General features: G+C 48.5%; 1 protein-coding gene across 3 annotated transcripts in view; it reads left to right on the top strand.

Annotated features, from left to right (window-relative positions):
• LOC144159473 (uncharacterized) overlaps positions 1 to 16,096 on the top strand; it is a 138,988-nt gene that overhangs the window by 24,840 nt on the left and 98,052 nt on the right. Inside the window, exon 1 of one of the 3 annotated variants that reach the window (XM_077690989.1) lies at positions 3,863 to 4,051. The exons of the other annotated variants lie outside the window; for them this stretch is intronic. The gene's annotated coding sequence lies outside the window, so the exon portion shown is untranslated. Of the gene's footprint in view, positions 1 to 3,862; positions 4,052 to 16,096 lie in introns of those variants that run through there. 3 annotated transcript variants of the gene reach the window in all.

Here is a 16,096-nt window from a genome sequence, read left to right as displayed (position 1 = left end):
GCGTCCGCAGGGGACACTGGGCGGTCGTCGCGAGGCACGCACGCACGAACGCTAGGCATTTTCTTGGTTTTGTTAAACTCCGGGCGGACGCCGCGAGGCCCGCGCTCAGGTGTGCGCGCTCGGCAATTTATTGGTATTTTTAACTGCGGACACAACAAATATTGACTTGCTAGGGAGCTTCGCTCTTAAAATATTCTTTATTGAACGACGATGGGGACCTGGCGGGAGAAAAAATGTTTCAGATCCTCTGTTTGAAGGAAACGCATACAGATACACAAAACAATAGATTAGTTACGGAGAGATTTGATGGTGGTGAGATTAAACACACACAAAAGAAGGGACATGCATCATGCACCATAATTTCGGCAAGCACACCCAAGCATTTAGAAGACAGAGCCAATCAGGGTGATATTCCGACAACTGTTCGCGAACAAGAGTGAATTTTTGGAGCTTTATATGGATAAGTTTTATGTCATTATAAAGTGCACTATTTGCTACAACTGGAACCGGAAATGGGAAAAATTCGGGCTGCTGCTTTATAAACCTGGATGTTAATGTTGTGTCAAAAAAAGGAGCTGCATCATGCCCACACTGACTTTTAGGACTTCCCCACGCGGGTCGATTTGGAGGGCCATGGCTTCCCTGGCGTGGGAGCAGAATATGAAGAAGGAATATAACTCGGAATAAGGATGAAATAAGACAGAAAACCGGGGGCTAAGAATTAATTTGGAAGACACAGCACAGGGGCGGTTCGACGTCTATTGGAGGGACCTTCGCCAGCGGACATCGGCAGGCTGATGACGTTGTGGGGAACTGGCGTAAAAAACGATATGTTTCAGATCCTCGGTTTGGAGAAAACGCTACTTCATGCAATCATATGCAAGGTTGGCAGAAAACAAAACAAAACAAAAACAAAAAAGAACTCTCCACGCAGCGTTGTCGAAATGTCCACAATTCCTTTCCTGCTATAATTTCAGCACAGATAAGAAGGTATTGCTTATGCAGTTCGGGAATCAATGTATCGAAGTACTTTAGCAGCCGATTTCAAGGCTTCTTGCTGGTCCTTGCGAATGAGTTGGGTTCGGTAGCATGGCTTGTACTTCGCGGTTGCGTGCTCCGTAGTTACCACCGCGCCGCAACTCATTATGCATGCTGCACCTCTCTAACATATCGCTGATAGGGAGCAGCTGAAACGCTTTTTTGCCGAACTCACGCACTGTGTAAGAGAGCGTCATCTAAAGGCCGTAAGCACGGGGTAACACCGCGCAGACATTTCTCTCGCGCCATACTCGCACCTTGATTCCCCTCCCTGAAGCAAGCAGCTTACTGTTGTATCTATACGATCTTCATCATTTCCTTCCTGACGTCTCCCTCTACCGCTTCCCAGAGGCTCGCTTACTCTACTCTCAATACTGCCTTCGTCCCTGACGACTCCTTCAACTTCCCCGAGGCCTCCCTCTTCTCATGCACGTCAAGGTTGCACACGCACGTTGGGCGTCCATTAGAAAAGTGGCAAGGGCGCATATTATTGACGTTAAGACTTTAAAATAGTAACAATAAATCCTAGCACCACCTCCGAGGTTTTGAAAAAGCTGTCCCGGCTCACAGATACTAAAAATAAAAATAAACAAACAAGACTTGGCTGTAAATTGAAACTGCAGAGAGAGAAAATGGTCTTTAACGAAACTGGCTGTGTTAGCCTGGCGAGACGGCTGGCTTACTTTTCCACGTGCTTAAACAAAACTAATGGCAATGAAATATATGATTGCGATGATGACGATGATCCGCATGCTTCAAGATTAACGCTTATTGAATCGGCCACATTGCTAAACTCAATTCTCGGAGGAAACATGCATAAAATCAAAGCTACGGACTCATTTTCGTTCATTTTTCCCACCTGTTTATCTTGCTTCCCCGGAAACAAGGTAGCAAGTCGAAGCCAAAGTGTCATTTCCTATACTGCGACGAAACCCCTTTCACGACCCGTCAGAACCACCTGAGCTAAAGCTGGCCGAGTTCTCAATCTCCACTACGGGCCCGCGTCGATACGCCCCAGCGCTGGGTAAAGCCCCTAAAATAACCGCTCATTTAAGGGAGCTTTAAGGCTGGCTGTCATGCAGCGCCGCCTAGTAGCTCTGTCAGCAACCGCTCGTGGCCAGATGCGGCACCACAGCGGGCGGCCGCACCTACTATGCGCTCCGCAAATCTGTTGAGTGGCGTCTGACGGGCTCAGCCGCCTCAACGTCACAATGAAGGATACGTCCCGCGGAACTAGGCGTAAATTGACCTCTTACAGCTGCCTTTTCTTTTCCGGGTGAGCGAGAAAGCACACTAACCGAAGCGCGCTTTACGCATAGCGGCGATAGCCCGGCTTAGTTCTCCCCGCGCGCGCTCTCTCTCACTTCCAATTCTTCCCAACGCTAATTGAAACCGCTACCAGGATGGGATGAGCTTTATTGCAAACAAGAACAGATAAACAAGCCTTTTTAGTTTAATACAGATTTCCTGTCACCTTTGTAGGCGCAATATGGTGCCGTTACATCCAGTCTTTTTGTTTGTTTGTTTGTCTGAAACGTTTATTTCTACGTGGTTTTCGGCTTACTCCATGCAGTGGAACGGGTTTGAGAGGAGAGGAGGGTTAGAGGAGAGGGTGTAGGAAGGCTTCGGCTCACGGGCGATATGGAGTGATCCGTCGAGGTGGCTTTTTTTTTGCATTTTAACTGTTGTTAGGAAGAAAGTTTGTTGGCTTCACCGCAATACTTGCTAGTCCTGCGGTGGTGCACCCTCTACAGGAAGCCACTGGGAGTGTTGCACTGGTAATCGGAATGCCGTAGCGAATTGCGCTCGCGTCATTTGTGTGGCCGGAGGAATTAAGGAAAAACGGAAATTTTATTTACCTTGCATCTAGGACTAGTGAACACGAAGTTGGTGCACTGATTTAGATAACTAAATTATAAACCCAAGCAGCACTGATGAACAAAAAAATAAATGTGTATTATCAGGAAGCATTGTGATTGACAATTGCAAATAATAAGCGGCAAAGACAAACGACACTTAGGAATACTTCCTTCTTAGTTGCCTACATTGCGGTGAAGCTTACCGTTTGTTGTATATACAATACATTTTAAGGGTAATTTCTAGCCGGTATTTCCAACCTAACATTTTTTGTCAATATAGCTAGGACTTTCAATTGCTTGTCGCAGAAGAATATTGTGTCGTCGTTTAGTTTCCCATGACTTCTCCTAGCAGCAGGCGTTTAAAGCTTACGTGCGTGTGTTGTTCTAGAACATGTTATTCACATTTATTTCTAAGCATATCTTATTCTTTCTCTGTATACACTCTGCTTATAGTAACTTATCCTCTATTACAAAGCTACCGCGCCTTCTTCCCGAACAAGTTAATGGCAAAAACGTTATTGGTTCAAATGTGTACAGATACCGAATTCTGTTTCGTGGACGGGCGCGAAATTCCTACCTGGTTTTCAGTTTTCGTTGCTTCCAGGTAACGTCCAAATGACATAGCATGCACGTGTATCCTCCTTGTCCGCACCATTCAACGTCTGATTCATTCTCCATCTTAGGAACAATGTAACGATGATCCCTTCACGCAACTGCATGGCTAATTTGAAACCAACAGCAAGCGAAGTCCCACGCCGGCGCAAGACGATACGCTCCTCGAAGAGTACTGGGCCCGTCTCGCAAAGCAGCTGGGCCCGAGCTTCAGAGCCCGGGTCCCGAACCCACCTGGCAACCCGGGTCTCGGACTCCAAACGCCCTCTCACGTGAGAGCGCGGAAAAAGAGGTCGCAGCAAGAAAAGGCCGATTCTCCGAAGACAGTGGCGGTGGCGCTAGCGGCAGCGCGTCCGCGGTCGGCAGCTGTTCTCGCGCGAGAGCCCGGGGCCGCAGTTTCTGTGCTCCCTGGCGCGGCGCGCGTTGCCATGGCGACCGAGCTGTCAGGGTGAGGAGCGGGCGACCCGTGCCAGCGATGGCGTCCGACCGCCTGCGCTCCGTGCCAGGACCGCCCTGACCGGGGCTCGCCGCCGGGGCCAGAGGTGAGTGTGCTACCCGGCGCGCCCGAGGCGCCCACACCCCCGCCGCACGTCGCCAGGGTCCCCGACCGTCCCGCTCGAGCCTCGCGAGGTCGCGGTTCCTCCCGGAGTCGTCGTCTTCCCTACTCGTCAGCCGCGCCGCCGCTGCCGGACTCGAGCGCGACTCGCAGCCGCGCGCCGCCAACGTCGCGGCCGGCGCTGCGGCGCTGCTCGCTCACGCACACACACACACGCACAGGATATCGCTCGCTTCGACCACCCGAACTCTTGGAATTCGGCTGACGCGTGACACTCTGGTTCCTTCTAGGCTAGCGAGCCAGCGAGGTCGGCAGAGTCGGCCAACAGGCGATGCGGTCGTCCGCAGCTCGAAGCCGAGGCCCCTCGGACCCAGGCTCCAACGCCGGTGTGCTCCGTTCGTTCTCTTGGAACCCAGTCGTCTAGAAAGCCAGACCCCGTCTTCGGCGCCCGGTGTTATTTCGTGTGTTTACTCCCGCTTCAAGGTTCGTGAGCGAAGCACTTGGTAACAGAGTGCCGAAGGGAACGACGGCCGGAGATTGCGGACTGCAGCGGCGGCTTCAGTAGTGGATCGGCGCGCTACGACCGACGGCTGTGACGCCAGGGCTCGGGAAGGGACGGAGCCGGGACCCGCTATCTAACATCCTCGATGCGCTCACTGCAGCCATAGGTTGGGCTAATAGGTTGCGCTAACGGCTAAGGAAACGGAAATATAACGCGAGAGCGTTCGGTCGTTACGGAGCGACTGATTTGAACTACACCTCGTTCCGCCTGCTTTGTTCTCTCTGGCGCGCACTCCGGTTTGAACTGTCGTCTGTCGGCGCGCGTAGTGGATTACAATTAGTAAAAGAACACGTTCTCAATGTTTTATGGCGTCGTATCATTCCCCTTAAACAAAAAGAAGAGTCGGTTACTTAGCGAAGGCGTTACTGTACATCCAGTCAAAGTGTTCCTTGCATAAAGCGCGATGATCGTTTTGGAGAGCCCATGCGACACAATTCTCCAACGCCTCTGGTCACGTGCTTTTATCTCTCTGCTTTTACATCGCAGGTAGTCGGTGTTAGATAAGGATGTTCACACGTGAATTTCGGGAACCCCGTTGTGGGACAATTGTGTGGGGTCCCGGGTTTGTGCAAAGCGTCTGTCCAGAGCTGTGTCAATGCGTGTAGGGGTAAAGTGAATGAATATGTGTGCGTGAAAGGAGCAGTATGAGAGACACTACAATTGGACCCTCGGTTTGTGGACTGCGGCGATTGTTTCTCGTTCAACTCGTCACATTATCACTCGCTTCACGACCAATGAGCGCTTGCTGATTCGCTTATATTGAACCAGAGCTGCGCCGAATTTGTACTGCCTGCAACATCCTGAGGTTGATTGTCCCTCTTTTCGCTCGGCAACTACACCACAAGAAGCAGCTCGTCTGCTGACGTTCTAGCGCGAGTTTTGAATGCGCATATAACGCAAAAGAGACTCCTCCGACGCGAACTGAACTTTGCTGAGCCGTACAGAACTGTTCATATGATGGTCCATTTGCGGGAGCTAAGGTGAGGTATACCTGAACTCTTGTTTTTTGTTGATCGGGATTTTAACCGTGGGCTGAAGTTGTTGCGGATGTCATCGCTTACGAATTTTTTCCCTTCGAGCATACGCGCGCGATCAGATTTGAATATAATGAATACAAGAGAACCTTGGTGTCGCAAGTTTGTACAGATTAAGCGACGATTGTTCTCATTGATTTACCATGGGTTGCGAAACAAACTGCTTAAGGTTAACCTGCGTAAGGCATTATTCAAGTAACCACTAATGTACGTAGTGGAGCTGGGGGGGGGGGGGGGGGGGTACCACAAAGTATAATGTTCGGGCGCATCGGGGAAGGCGAACTTAAAGGACGAGGCCACTCACTGACCCTGCCGATGATTAAATAACGTCTTCCGGTGATTCTTTTTCTTTCGCCCGTGACACACCGAGCTTGAACGGCGTTGACGCCTCCTCTCAGCACGATGATTAGCCATTTGCAGTGGCTGTGAAGAAAAACAAACAGTAACACATTTGCAAGGTGATAAGAGTCTGCCGACTACGTCTTGGAGTTCTTTTGTTTCCGTTTTCACTCATTTTTTTTTTCTTCTTTTTTTTCGAGGTACCCCCTCTCGTCGCACTCTGCTTCATATAACAAAAGAAAAAGCTTGATCGCCCCTACGTGGCCGTGTCAGGCAAACAGTAATGTGAATGCATAACCTAATATCGAAAAAAATAAAATAAATGGAGGTGTGTCACGGTCGGTGCAAATTCACTGGACTAAAGTATGGCTGCATCCATGCGAAATAATGTTAGAGTCAGTGGCAAATGACAACTTTGTGTATTGTACACTGCTTGGTGACTGCAAAAATAAAAATCTCTTCCGCTTTTTTTTCTTTTTTAACCGATCTGCCCATGCAGTACAAAAAACATTTAGAACCGTGTATTATACAGATGAATATGCACTTTAGACGATAGTATTTACTTTTAACAACAATAAACAGTATTTTGAACGCTTCTTAGGTCGCTGCACTTCTGCATTCAAGGCTAATGAGTTTTACAAAGCTAAGGATTTCGAAATAGTTCAGTGAACCTGTGCATAGCGCGAGAGACCATACCAATACAAATGTAAACAAGGCAGATCTCTTCGCGCTTAAAGATATATGCTAATGTAGGGGGCGAGCTTATTCGCATGCTCGCGTTATTTACTGCTCCACGTTTATTGGCTAGGTTTGCTTTTATTGTGTGGATTTGTTGTGTGGGCTTGTGTCTTCCTCTGGAGACTCGGAACGCTGGCGTCACATGTGTCCCAAACTACTTCGTGTTCGTCTTGTATGTGCACATATTAAGATATGATTTAAGTCAAGGGTGCGTTTGAGACTTCTCGCGGCAGGTGTGAAGAGAGGTAGGACCTAACCGTATACGTAAACCGTACCTTCGAAGACCGCTTTCCTTATCTGGCCGCCCCTGTTTTGCCTAGTTTCCTCGTCGCCCGAGAAAACTATCTCCCTGTTCGCGCCAGCACACTGACAGTAGCGCACCTGGGTCGCTTGTTTATATTCGAAGCGGATGCAGCGCATTTCCTGTCAGCTACCTGGCTTTGCTGCGTAAACTGCAGAGTGTGGGTAGGTGCTCGGGTTCTCCGTTGGCAACACAATTTGCTAACGCCTGTAGGCGTGACACGAACGGCAACACCGGCGTTCCCAGTGTCTCATTTTTCACTTTACACAGCAACTATGTTACTTTCCTTCTCGGGCACAGTCATGGTATCCCAGCTGCAGCACTTATACTAGCTCTAACCAATCTTTAACCACTAGTATGCTCAGACAGCTTCAGTATTGCATTTATGAAAGGTTGTTGTCTTATCGCACCGCCCGTGTGGCGTTAACCGTGTTACTGTTAGCGTCTTGTCGAGACCTAAATAGGCCCTGCCATGCTAGGAGTTCATCCTTGCATGACAGAATTCTTTCTAGAATCAGTCATAGCATGGCATAATTGAACGAAATTCGATGTGAATGGCGACTAAACGCTTCGGTGCGCATCCGCAATAACCCGCGATCACTGAGACGTGTACCGAAGCTCTGCGCCAATCAGACGCGAGCGACGACAGGAAAGCAGCGGTGCAGGTAGCGACAAAGCGGTGATGAATTGTCTTTAAAGTCACTCGATAGCTTCTCCGCAGCGCCATGTTGTTTGTGAAGCGTGGCCGAACGGTCCTAGGGGGTTTCAAGAGAAAGTGGGGGCACTGCGCAAATGAGTCGAATGTTTACTCCTACTCGCGACCGCAGGGCGGGGAAAGAACTCAAAATTGTGGCCCTTCAGTACACCGGAGAAAAACCGTTCGAGGTGTCACTCATTCTCATAAGTGAGAAAAGAATATAAAAAGGCGAACCTTTTCGCGAAGTGGGGAGGGGGAATTCTGGAGTGGTAATTCTCGGATTAGCGTTTGACAACATCGTCTAAAGTTCACAATGGAAGAGGATCAGGATGTTAAAGATGGAGAGACGTTACTCAGGAAGAGACGGTATGCCCCAAGGTGGCACTCTTAGCCTTTCCCTTTTCCCTACCTCTTTAAGAATGCCTTCAAAGGGAAGGAAGGGCTTACGGGAGAGAATATTTTAAACTGAAGGAAAGGGGGAAAGGCACTTCTTTTACCCACTTCCTCCTCCCACTCTATGATTTCTGCGTCTTTTACACTGCCGAACAGTTTTAGCCACCACAAAAGAAAGAAGAAAGCCTGCTTAAATGCTGGTGCGACCAGTTAGGGCTCGAAAGAATCAGCCCATCCCACAGGCTGTCTTCGTTCCTGAGCTGTTCCTTGAGGAGACCCGGTATTTATAATTTGACAAACGCTCCTGATGGATTTATTCGTAAGCACGAGTAAATGTGGCTTAGTGATGAACCTAAGCTAAAAATAGGTTACTTTTCACTAACGATTATAATTGTTAAATAATTTAATTTATTCGACTTCTTTTGGCGTGTTACAGGAATATATACAATAATATTCAGAAATAAAATGTTCAAATGAGCTTGACTAGCTCTGAATACCTGACCAGCACAGCTTTCGGTCCTGCCTCATATGTGCGGAGTGTTAAACAAGGGACAAGATGTTTTTTCAAAACTAAAACTCAAAACTAAAGATTGTCGTTTCCCCGAAAACCACCTCCGTGACCTTGTGTTTCCTCAACAACGCTTTTTTGAACTCATTTTAATGAATAATTTTAACGTTCCATGATCTAGCTCATTCATCAACCGGGACAATACACAGCAATTTTTCTCTCACAAAATGCACAGCCACGAGCCTCATTATCGAGAAAGAAGAAAATTAAATGCCACGCGTAGTCGCGCACACTCGCCTCGATTGCTTTTTGAAGCGAAGCTTTGCTGTCCCCACTGGTGCCGTTGTACGCCAAAACGCCCTGCAGGAAAGCCAACTTTCCCCGACGACGACGATGATGATAATGATGATCGTGGGTGAAGTGAAAGAAAAAAAAATGCTTCCCGTGGCTGGAATCGAACCTGGGTCCTCCGCTTTATGAAGCCGGCGTCTATCCGATTGTTCCATTTTGACGTGGTCGAAGCGAATGCCAAGAAGCAGGTACCTGTTCGCGCCGTACACCCTAACCCAAAAGTTAGGCCTACGGAGTGCACACCCTAGAGTTGCTGTGGGTATTCCAGAAGAGTAGTGCGTACCTCTAAAGTAGCACATGCTCGCAGTGTGGGACTGGCCAACCAAAAAATCCACCACGAGAAAGCTGCTTCGCGTCCAACTATTGTCGTTGTTAGACGGAAGGGGTGCGTGACTTTTTGCAGCCAATTTCTCTTGAGAAATATCTTAAACGGAACGCAGCACTACCGAGAAAAGTTGCGGAATGAACGATAGGCGGTGATAGAGCGACGCGGGGGGAGGCGCAAGGGGAAAGGAAGAGGAGTATTAGCGAGAAACGTGGGACAAATGGTCACAGAAAACTCTCCACGAAAGTCGCAGAGCGCGCATACGATCGGTGCAAACATGTGTTTTCTGTCGTTGCTGCTGCCGCTATTGTCGTCTATGAATTGGTAATTTGCACTTCAGTTGCTTTGTTAACTCGGCTTTTGGAGAAAAAGGTTTGCTACATGCATGTACGAAGTTTGAATTCCAGTTTCCCTCCCTGTGATGGGGTTCTTTTGATTCCTCGCAAGTGAAAGGCACGGCTATCCGCAACGCGCGCGGAAACCTTCTAAGATAAAAAGGACAAAAATGTGTGGACGACATATAGGCGATCGATTGGAGGTTCGAAAAACCGTCGAGTTAACCGAGTTATTCGTAACGAGGTTCCGCAGTGTAGGTTCTGCAAAACCTTTCTAGTTAAACCAGTTATTGTTAACGAAGTTCTACATCTGGATGTATATGAGAATCCTCGGAACAGCGCAAAAGGGACATGGGCGAGACGCACACAGGACACAGCGAAGACTAACAACAGGCGAGTTTCTTGCACAAAATTGCTTGTATACAGAATTCCGTCGCTACAAAGGAAGAAAAAAAGGAGAGGATCGCCACTGCAGTTAACGTATAATGACCAGATTAAAAAAAAAAAAACAGTTTCTTCGTTGGTTGACCGTACAAAAGGGTAGCTGACAAATGTGTCTTTGTTGGAGTATATCTTGTAAGCTTTAACGATCTCCCGTGTCAGCTGATTACGACTTTTATAAATTTTGTAGCCCTTAATGAGATCACGATAGCAATTACAATCTTTACAATGTGCGCGCAGCCGTTATCTGCTTTTTTCACGTTATTGCGATGCTCGCTCAATCTATCATAACACATCTTACCGTTTGTCCTATATATACCTTTTCTCGCACTTTTTTAGCGCTATTGAATAAGCCACGCCTTCCGAGCAAACCGCGAACGGCGCGCGATGTTTTATGCTGCACGTATCAGACTTGTACTAAGGATGTTGTACTAAACGTCCGAGCTTATACCTTAGTTAATATATGAGGAGCTTTTTTTTCTCGAAATGAGTTAAATCCATCTGAAGAGAATTTAAGAAACAAACTAAAATTTGTTAGGGGACCTAGATGCAACGGTGTGAAAGCTAACTTTTTCTATCTGAGACATATCATACAATAGCTTTGACAGCGTTGCATTTAGGCACGGTCACAAATTTTTTTGCTTGTTTATGAAATTTTGTTCAGGTGGATTTTACTCATTTCGAAAAAAAAGCTCCTCATATATGTGTATATAATCAGCAAACGATTGGTACAACAAAATTTATTGGCTGGAGTTATCGTTTTACATTAGAAATTAATAATGGTCTCGAGCGAGTACACACAGGCTCAAGTAGCTGCAGCTTTCACCAAAATATGGGTCACAGCGAATTTCTTGTATACATTCTTATGAGTTCGTAAAAACACGAGTTTAATACATATTCTGTCTGTCTGTCTGTCTGTCTGTCTGTCTGTCTGTCTGTCTGTCTGTCTGTCTGTCTGTCTGTCTGTCTGTCTGTCTGTCTGTCTGTCTGTCTGTCTGTCTGTCTGTCTGTTGTGTATGTGCGTGTGCACGCATTTTTACACGCTCTTTGGACTCGCTCCGACCGCTTTTGGGTAACAAATTTCATCTGGCGCCTTCACAACAACTCTATCCAGCTTGCAGTTGCGTGGCTCAAGCTCAAAGCTGCTAGGAACAGGATATAGGTATGAAGGAGACACGGTAAAAAGTCCCTCGTTCATGGTACCCTGCCGGCTGGTACCTGTATTTAGTCTCAACGAGAAATGCAGCCTTTGGGTCCTTGTATCGAACACTTGAACTCCGGCTTGATTTCGACTGGAGCCCTAAACTTGTACTTTTTCCCGAACATTGTTGACGCAAAAGGTGGAACGAGAGCATGCATGCATTTCGCAGCAGGTTAAAGAAACGCGTGCACAATCTAATTTTTCCGGATTCCACCGCTGACGCGCGCATCTTACTTGGCTTTGGCCCGTTAAGCCACATTTTTGAGCATTCACTGACTTCGAGCAGTTTTAAACGCTAGGTAAGTCATTTTTGACAATTTTAAAATACCAGACGCCAGCGCTAAATTCGGGTATAAAAGCGGTTTATGTCAACCTTGATTAGCAAAATAAGCTTTATTAAAAAAAGCGTGTATTTTTATTTTTTCCGGTCAGTAAGTTTGCAATGCCTTTCGAAGAATACATACGAACGTCTGATTGGTTCCCTTCCGAGATCCAGGCTGCCAATGGGGCGACATACGGAATATGAAAGCGCGCGCTTTCGCCATCTCGACATCAATTGTTCTCCTTCTAAGAACTCTGAACATGTTTGAAATATTTTCTTCCACGCGACCTTTCCCCTGCGATACTTCCGGCGTCGTCTCAGTTGTAAAATATTATTCTCGATGCGAGGAAGCTCGCCAACAATACGAGTACCGCGAAAATTGTTGTTGCTTTGGCTGTGGACGAGGTTTCGTTAGAACGTTAGATGCCCCACGCAAATAAAGGATTGAAATAAAAAAAAAAAACCCGTAAGGTTAGGAAATCTTAAGGGGTAAACATGCAATGCATCAGATTGTAAAAGAAAAATCGAATAAAATTGCTTTTTGGTTCTTTTTTTCTCCGTGGAAAAAATAGTTTGAAATTCGCTGCCTTTCAAGTTTCTGTGGAAGTCGGGAAAACTGTGGCTGTTGATTGGGTGCAACCATTTTTTCGCTGCTTGATGGCTTTTAAGGTAGGGATGACGCCTGTTATTCTGGGCAGTGCCATTAACCTCTTATTTACAGTTGATGCTAGCGTCCCACTGCTATAATAAATATGAAGGAGGTCAGGCAATGCATATCGATTACGTTCCTTTTTTTTTCTTGGTGTGAAACACCGTGTGACAACTGTATCAGGGTTCAGTTTTTAACAACAACAAAAAAAAAGCACTGTGTCGTGTGTCCCTTTTAATACCACTACTGACGGTGCAACGAAATGGGCTTTTAGTTACACGAGCAAGCGCAAAACGTTAGGCCTTAAACTAAGTACGCAACATACCTTGAAGTCGGGTATGCGTACTGGAGGTGTATACAAGCTCTTTCTGAGCATAGTTTCATAACACTTATGGCTGATTTATTTCTTCAGTAAGAATATAGATTGCTAACTGAACTAAAATTACATCTCGGTAACGTCATCAGACTGGGGTGTCAAACGCTCATACATCGCATCAATGCGCACTTGCTTCGATGCGCACTTACTTGGTTCGCGCATCAATCGCACTTGCTTGGCACATTGATGCGCACATCAATGCGCGCTTACGTGGTTCCAGAAATTAAAACAAAGACGGCAGCAGGAAAACGTCATGTAAGCAAAGTGTTTTGAGGCAAGGTGGAGTTCTTATAATTTGACGATGCAGTTGTTAACTTGACACCTTCGGCCACCCATGGGGGAAAAAATGCCACGAGGCAAAGGCAACTTTACATTGATGTATAACTGTCAAGTAGAAGGAACCGGTGTTGATGCGGAAGATGATGTAAGCTTTTTTGTAACCTCAAAGTCGCTTCCGGTTATGACGTCACTTCAATTTCCGGTTAAGCCAGCAACTGTGACGTCATCTCAGTGCAGGGAAGCAGTGGCAAGCCGCGTAAATGAAAAAAAGTCGGTGCTTGCCGGGATTCCGTGATAGTCTCTTGCAGCTGTGCTACGCCCTGGGGTCACGTGCGTGTGACGTCACCCGTGCTGTTGTATCAGCATCAGCTAAGGTACTGGCCGAGAATGACAGGCTCGCCAAGACACGCAGGCTCTTTTTCAGACGAAGCTTCGAATCGGTAACTTATCGTTATCACTTATAGCGGTCATTAAATCACCTGCAACTTCGCTGATAGGTCACATGGCAACTAAGAGTAGGCGTGTCTAATATTTTCCTTTGCGCAAGCTTTGTATGACTGCCCATGAGGTGACCCCCTCTTTTGTCGCCACGAGCCGGCTTGAATGAGATGACGTAAGAAACCCCTGACTGTATCGGAAACACAACAGAAAGACGAGTTAAAGACAGATGTAATATGAGATAATCTGTCCGAAATTGTTGGTCTAATAGATTAGAGCATTAATTACCTCACGCGCACTACCTCCCGACTGCCGTAGACACCATGAAGCTGTTAAGGACGAAGCACCGATCTGCGTATTCTGAAGAAAGGTTCGTTCTTTCCACGTGTCTTGCACGCTTGCCAGGGGAGATGCATATCGCACGCGTATGACCGCTCAGCTTAAGCAGCGTCTTGGAACAGAAGGTAAACAAAATACGACGGAAATGTAGAGTAGCCAGTTTAAGTTGCTCCTTTCCCTGAAACGACACAGAAAAATTACACCATCTTCCCGTAGGGGAACCCTGAGTAGTATGCGAGGCAGGCATAGGGTCGATTCAAGTGCCCATTAGTTTTCAGTTCGTCGTTTCCGTGAGGTTGAGGTATACGTAGCTTGGTTTCCATGGTAACTACCACACTTTTCACTTACCGGAAATGCGAAATGGGAATTGGCGTTGACCCCATGGCTGTTTCGCATACTACTCAGGGTTCCCCTACGGGAAGATGGTGTAATTTTATTGGAGGGGGGGGGGGTGTTAGAGTGGAGAGGCATTAAAGATAGATAGAGAGAGAGAGAGAGAGAGAGAGAGAGAGAGAGAGAGAGAGAGAGAGAGAGAGAGAGAGAGACGTTGTACGTGGTATAAGTTTGTCTTTATTTAAGCATATATCATCATCATGTTCAACGTAGGTGACGTCGAGCTGTGGTTGGCGTTCCACTTTGATTATGACCGCCTTATGGTCTGTGAAATGTAAAGTCAAGGGCTGTTGTAGTGGACAAACCCTAAAGTTGCTGAAGATGAGGTCGGTGCACGTTCCCCGGATGGTTGTGGGCTGCTTGTAATCACGGCCCGCTGAGACTCGCCGACGCACGCCGCCGCCGACGACGATGAAACGTCGAAGGCGCGTGAAGCGTGCTCGTCTCGTGCCGGCCCAGGAAGACACCGGCAGCACTGTCGCTCCAGGAGCCCTTAAAGGGGAAGCGTGCTCGTCTCGTGCCGGCCCAGGAAGACACCGGCAACACTGTCGCTCCAGGAGCCATAGAAGGGACCGGGCGTTCAGCAAGCCGAGCATGCGCAGTGGGGGTGTGGACGGCGCCACAACAAGGGAGGGACATAGCCCCGACCATGAGATGCTTCGCATCTAATAAAAAAATGGCGCAGCTTGCACTGGCAGTGCAGGGCTGGAGAAGCAGCAGAGCTTGCGGCCCCTCTCCTGTCGTCGGAGACCCGGCTGTTGCGCCTCCCATGGATTTCCGAACTTGTCGCTGAAAGTGCTCCACGACTGGCAGGCCCGGATCGTTTCCTCCGCAGGCTTTCACATCTCTCCCAAAGTGGACCGCGTTAGCACGCGCTAGAATCCGCGCAACCGGCTTCGCGAACTCGGCGTCTGTGCTCCCCACTTCAGCCGCGAACGCACGTGAACTGGCGAGGAGAACAGTACGCGAGAGATCACGCCATGAACGCTGAGCAGAGTGTTCTCGAAGGGCGAGTTTACCGACGCCCGGCGCTCCTCACTAAGCGCACGCTCCCGTGGACTCGGCGAGTTTTCTGGTAACGCTCCGCGGCGGAACTGAAAGCTTAACCAGCGATGTTGTTAAAAGTGAAAAAAAAAAAAAAACACACATCGCAAAGCACGTTTCACGCTCTACCCAATCTGGGGCACACAAAGGCGGCCCGGCAGTTTTCACTTTGCCTCGGAAGGCGCCCGGGAGGCGAGTTTGAAAGCCCCAAATAAAAGCGCGCGTTCTAAACAATCACAGGCATGTGCGCCATCGTGGCGCCTAGATGCTGTTGTGCCGGCCACAGACATTTTAGTCAACGACCAAGTAGCCCGAGGCAGCCCCAGCGGTAACTGCAGAGATGCTGGAGCCAACGGCAATACGAGCCTTGCGGTGAAGTTGCCTTGCGGAGCGTACGGCGGCTGCAGCCTCCTCCGCCTTGTTCCCGCTCCCTTCCCGCGACGTTCGCCGACCGGGTTATTCGGGAGACGGCCAGGGGAGTGCAACAACGAAAGAGAGTGCGTCCGACGCGCATTGATTGCGTGCGTGCGCCCGCGGTACGGCGACCCGCTCGCGGCTACGGCAGCGGCTACGGCAGCGGCTCGTTTCGCTTGGCGTCGCCGAAGCAAGAAGCGCTGACGGCAGCGCTAGCTCGCTGTTGTTGCTCCCGTCGTCCGGCCCTTTTGTTTTTCCCGCGCTTTCCCCCGGTCGTCTTTCCTGCTTACCCTTGCCTCCTCGGTCGCGTTTAACGACGGAACGTGATCGTCGCACGCGACTGGCCTGCAACGCGGACGCCACCCTCCCCACCCCCCCGTCGTCCTATTTGTCTCTCCCGCCAACTATTTATTAGGCCCTTACCCTCGGCCGCCGTATCGTTGTCGGTCGACCCGACTCGGCCGAGTCCTGTCGGTTGGAGCCCGGCACTGGGAAGGAGAAAGTTTCGGAACAAAAATGGGCTCGTGTTCGTAGTTTCTCTCTCTTTTTTTT

Source organism: Haemaphysalis longicornis, unplaced genomic scaffold (genome assembly GCF_048455015.1).
Source record: "Haemaphysalis longicornis isolate Haplotype H1 unplaced genomic scaffold, Haemaphysalis longicornis Haplotype H1 scaffold_10, whole genome shotgun sequence".
NCBI lineage: Eukaryota > Metazoa > Arthropoda > Arachnida > Ixodida > Ixodidae > Haemaphysalis > Haemaphysalis longicornis.
The sequence above is the reverse complement of the archived record's forward strand: the minus strand, read 5'-3'. Positions and strand labels throughout refer to the sequence as shown.